Genomic DNA, 5,660 nt, shown 5'->3' with positions numbered 1-5,660 from the left:
CCTTCTGCTCAATTTTTCTGTTCGCCTAAAACTGCTCTAAAAAATAAAACCTGTATTTTAAGAAGAGATTAACAACTCAGAGTGAACAGCACACTTTTCAATAGGGTAACCTCTGACTGTAACTTTTATGAAAGGTGAATGAATCTTACAAAAACAAATTTCACGTGAATGGAATTGACTAGCCAGATTTACTGGACAATTGTTCAAAAGTGGCCCCCAGAGCAGGTATTAACTCATACCCCTATCACATGATAATAATCCTAAATTGGTCATTTAAATGCCTGTGATGATTATTCTATTAGTATTATGGATGAGGATTTCTGGGTAGAGATCAAAGTAGACAGAGAAATCTTCAGTCAAGGCCATTCTGCCACCTGCAGTGTAGACAACAGGAGGGGCCCACGTAGAGGCCTGAACCTCAGCACAGACCCCACTCGCTCCAGGGCATACAAAGGCCCTAAAAGCTTTGGTAACAATGAGAGAAGGTAGACTTCAGTGACTATTACACCGGGTTTGATGTTAGATCATAGCTCCATAAAATCAGATGTTGGCAAATTATTGCCCAAGGCTCAAATATGGCCTACCACATGTTTCTGCAAATAAAGTATTATTGAAACGGTGTTATTGCCCATTTGTTTACTTATAGTCTGTGGTGGCTTTTGTGTTACAGCGGCGACTACAACATGGAGCATCTGGACACAAATCCTGTAAGATTTAGTGTCCGGCCCTTTGTAGAAGAATCCTGCCAACTCCTGATAAAGTTCGTCCATTGTTATTTTTTTTACAGGGCAATCTGCGCTCTTTTAATTTTATGAGAAAAAAAGATACAACCTGTTCTAAATGCGGCATGTTATCCTTAATTGGATCCTGGACAGAAAAGAAACATTAATTGAAAACCAAGTGAAATCTGAATGAAGTCTGTGTAGCTGGGTTAAAAGTAATAGAGCCGTGTTGATTTCAGGGTCCTGGTTACATAGGGTGCAAACATCAGGGGGCTTCTCTGTATGAGCCGTGTGAATGTTCTGAAATTCTAAAATTACTCCAAGATTAAAAAAAAAGTTTATTTAAAGAAAAATTCTCAGCAAATAGATATTCGAAATAAGCATTCAGAACATAAAATTAAGTCTGCCTCCAATCACAGCAGCGCTGTGGCTGTGAGTCATCCATTCATTTATTCAATCAACATTTAAGAACTTGCAACAGCAACCAAAAAACCTCTTTTACATAAGTATAGATAAACATCAGTGTGCTTTTCTAATTTGGGTCATTTTATCCAAGCCGAATATTGGAACCTGTAAAAATGCTTCTGGCCCAGGTAATGGCATCAAAAGTAAAGGAAGAAGGGATGGGAGATTCTTCCAAAGGCAAGGTAGACAGGTGAGTGGAGCTCCAGATTTGCAGGTAATTAGGAGGCTGAACAAATAAAGGCTTTCATTTTTAACCTTCCCAGAGGAAGGTTTAAAAAAAAAGTATGAAATGAATACTTCCTTAAAATATTTATGAGAGGAGAAGTTAAAAAACATCTTTGCACATCTGCCGCTTTGGCACGGGCTGTCGGTTTCCTCCCTTGGACGCCTTCCAGGCCCCAGCACCAGGAAGGCATTAACCTAGAGTCAATCCAAATTACCGAGGCTCGGGGACCGGTCTGCGTTTGGGCTGCTTTGTGACAGCAGATCAGAGAGAACTTGTTTATACCCCTGACAGAAAGATCATGCTACGTTCAGACGGTGTTCTGGATGACTGGAAGCCAGACACTTCAAAAGGCGAAAGTGGGAATGAAGCCATGCACTGGGGTCCGAGTGAACAGAGGCGCTCCCAGCGGCCCTCCAGCCTCCAGCAGCTCAGACAGAGGCCGCGGCCCCCGAACTGAGCGGCCGGCCGCGCTTGCCTTTGGAGATCCTGCAAAGTCCTGGGATTTTATTCTTAGTTTATCGATCGCACAAAGGACGATCCCCCTCCCCCTTTCTTGCTAAGGAAATGCCCACGCTCGTGGCTTGAGCATGTCAGGCCGTGGCAGGTGCGCTGCCTCCCTGGGAAGGGGATGGGCGTTCTACGGGCCCACTGTTAGGAAGAGCCTGCCCCCGCTCCCCGCTTCCCAGAGCCCGAGGTCGTGCGGTAACCCCTGCGGTGGCCGCATGCGTCTGCCCCCTCCTTTCTCGGTCTCGGTTTCAGCCCCCCGCAAATTACGGGGGCAACACCGAACACCCTCAACTCTTGAGATTTCAGGTAGTGTGGGGGGTCCAGCGACCTCTGGCACGCAGGTGCTCCCTCGGACCCCGCCAGGCACTTCTCCTCTGGCAAAGTCTCCTGCTCAGGCACTTGGGCAAGATGCTTCTGTTATTCCATGTCCTGACATGCCGAGGGCGCTCTTCAGAGCCCAGCCTTTGGAAGCCACTGCCCCGGTGGTCCCTGCGATTCAGGACATGTGGGGCCTTAGGAAGGACAGGTGAGTTCTGGGGGGGAAATGGTGTTTTTCAAGTTGTGTCTCCTGTCATTCAGTGAGGGTCATGGTTCTCTCTCCCAAGCCGGAAATGAAGTGTTTCCTTATGGCCAGAGGCCTGAGACACGGGGTTAGAAGCCCCAACCCCAAAACTAATCCAGGGGCACCTGGCATTCCCCAGAATGTGGACTGAGATAGATGTGGGGTTCTTTCAGCGCCACCCTCAAATGCCACGGTCTGGGGTTCCCCTGACCTACGGGATCCCTCAAGTGTGTTCTTTGTCAGCCAACTGACCCATCTGGGAGCAACCAGATGACCTCAGATGACCCGACCTCACGAGCAGCCGGCCATTTGAAAACTCACCTGAGACTGGGTGATGGAGCTACATCTAAAATCAAAATGGTGCATCCCCACATTAGAAAGACAGAACTAACCGTTTTTTCTATTAAGTTATAGGTATATGCATCTGCTCTTTCTGTGGTTCTTATTCTCTACTCTTCTGGGTCTGGGATGGTAATACTATACGTAATTTACAAAAGTATTCTTCCTGTTTACGAGTATATTTTGCCTTATGCGACCACATTGTGATTTTTTTATGAATCTCTTAAGAACCTAATAAAATTAACTATACTGCCATTTCACGAAATGTGACTATCTCCTCAACTTTTATACCCTGTACTTTTGTATCTTTCTACTTAGCTGCATGCTTACCTGTTCCATATCCAATGGCTTGTGGTTAAACATACCCTTTTGTTTAAAAAGTTTGGGTATTTATATATTCTTGTCTTTGAAATTTCTATAGTTTAATTCATTAGTTAATAGTCATCTTCATACAAGAGCCATGCTAATCTTCTCTGTTATCTAATTCTACTGTACATGCTGCTGAAGCAAGCACTAATGAATACATTTTGAAGTTTTATCCTGTGTCTTAAGCTAGTAGTCACAATCTTACAATGATGTCAAAAGTCAGACTCTTCTTCTATCTGAAATTTCCAATCATGTAAACTTATGTTTAAAAAATGTATAAATGTATATGTATAAAATTACAATTTTATACAGTTCTACCTAATTTATCTGGTTGAGCAAAAACCAGAAAACTTTGCAAATATTACCTTGAAACTAATGAATGAGAAGAATGGATGTCTTGGATTTGCATTTTACATATTTATGCAGCCGTATTTTTCTGCATGCATCTGAGTAGATACATAATGATGGACTGCCCACAGTCTCCTGAGCATGACGAGTGAAAACCACAGTTCGGTTGCATATCAGAACTGGAGGAGTTCTTCCAGTCTAAGGAAGCGGTCGGATGGGTCGGATGAGAGCAATGTTGTAATACAGTCTGTGGTGAGTTCTTTTAAGACACAGCGTTCTGTTCTTGTCATTTCCTGTTCATCTAAATGTAACTTTTGCAATGAGAAGGAGGTGGAGGTAGCAATCTAAGAAATAATTCATGAGAGAACACGCAAAGAAGTAAACATAGATGGCTTGCACATGTCGAGGGAGACTAAGAGCGTACCTTCTCAAAGATGTGCTGACCAAGTGTGAGAAGGAACCCAGGGCTCTGTGTGCATGTGTGCGTGTGTGTTTGTGTGCGTGTGTGTGTGAGGGCTCGGTGCGCACATGTGTGTGTTTCTATATTCATAGAAGATGAGCCAGAAAGTGCCCATTGATCTGAACTGAACCGGCTTGAACTTGGACACACTGGAATTGCATGAAAGGCATCCCCAGAGGTTTTGGAGGAAATGAACCCAAACCTCTGTTTCCAGTTAGGGTGGAATTAACTTGGTAATTGAGTCTGGCACAGTGACTCTGGGAGCTAGGAATTTTGATGGATGGTGTTCTGTGAGCTAAGCCAGGCTGGAGTTTCAACATAAATGACAGGCTTGTTTCCAGTTTCAGGGGAAGAGTTAAATTCTAGAGCAAGGATGTCTTCATTTCTCTTTCTCCTCCTCTTCCTCCCGAATTTAGAAATAACTTGCAATAGAAGAGCAGGCAGGGATTTCTCAATGGAGTCTCCCAAAGCAGTGGCAGCTAAGCAGGAGGAGGAGAAAGGGCGGGAAGGAGTCCCGGAGTGACCCTGCAGCAACTCACACGGGGGTCATCTGAGGCTCCGCAGCCCAGCCACGCGGGCCTTCCGAGCAACCTCTTCGAGGGGCCACTCGCGATTCCTCCCCGGCTGCCGGCGGGGAGCCCCTTGATCCCAGGTCCCCCACAGGCCAGAGACAGCTATCATAGGGGGTTGGGGGGGGCCTGGGGCCCAGGTTGGGTGTTCTGCGGCCGGCGCTCTGCGGCACCAGGCTTGGGTGTGGGGACTCCTCACGTGGAGTCCGAAGAGCCGCTCACTGGGCTAAGACTGGGCCCTGCAGCTTGAATCTTGGCTGCTCGCATGTGAAGAGCTACGGAAATGTTGGCCCTTCTAGGACTGGCCTCATTTATAAAGGGGGGATAAACGGCAGTTGTTGTAAGGAAAACCTAAGACACTGACTGGAGAAGCTTAAGGCAGAGCCTAGCACTCATGACAAGTGGCTTTATGTGGACCATGCGTTCCATCCAAAGTCTCAGAAGGAATCGGGGGCCCGGAAGTCTTGTCAGCCAGGGGGGCTTGCACGTCCCTTGAGGGGTAGATGAGAGCCAGCTGGAGGGCAGAGAAGGCGTGTCCTCTGTGGAACTGTGCGGGAGGTGGCAGGTCACTGAGGGCACTGGCCCAGAAGCCCCGAGTTCACTGGACTTCTCCAAACGCTAGAGAGAAGAGGGGAGAGGGCCGCTGCCCACTCGCTCTCACTTCCTCTTCGGTATTTTCTCTTAGACTGTGGGGAGACTCCGGCTAATCCAGACAACAGGAACAAGAAGTGGGTCAGGGGGTGAAATTCCCTTTGCCCTAAGGTCCCATCTTGTCTAGTTTTGATCCGATAGCCTTCCCCACGTGTCAACTGCAGCAAGGAGGCAGCTCAGGCCCACAGCTTGGACCAGGCCCTCGGCAGGTTCGGCTGCCTCCCGTCTCACAAAGCCCTCCCTTGCATGCCACCACCTCACCCCGCCAGAGCCCCCCCCAAGCCCTGCGTGGCTCCTACTTGACACCTGTCTTCCTTCCCACTCTCCCATCTTTGTAAGACACGCACGCTGGAGAATTGGCCGTCCATTGCGCGGTGACAAGGAAGATGAAGGAGCAAAGTCTTTGTCCTCCCGTGTGTCAGCTGATGGCTGTGGAGTCAAACAT

At 47.4% G+C, this 5,660-nt stretch overlaps 1 non-coding gene across 1 annotated transcript; it reads right to left on the bottom strand.

Annotated features, from left to right (window-relative positions):
- Positions 1 to 3,230: 3,230 nt before the first annotated feature.
- Positions 3,231 to 3,335, bottom strand: LOC113921175. Its single transcript, XR_003519572.1, has one exon. It is a non-coding gene; the product is annotated as a U6 spliceosomal RNA (small nuclear RNA).
- Positions 3,336 to 5,660: the final 2,325 nt, after the last annotated feature.

This window comes from Zalophus californianus, chromosome 3 (genome assembly GCF_009762305.2).
Source record: "Zalophus californianus isolate mZalCal1 chromosome 3, mZalCal1.pri.v2, whole genome shotgun sequence".
Classification (NCBI taxonomy): Eukaryota; Metazoa; Chordata; class Mammalia; order Carnivora; family Otariidae; genus Zalophus; species Zalophus californianus.
The sequence above is the reverse complement of the archived record's forward strand: the minus strand, read 5'-3'. Positions and strand labels throughout refer to the sequence as shown.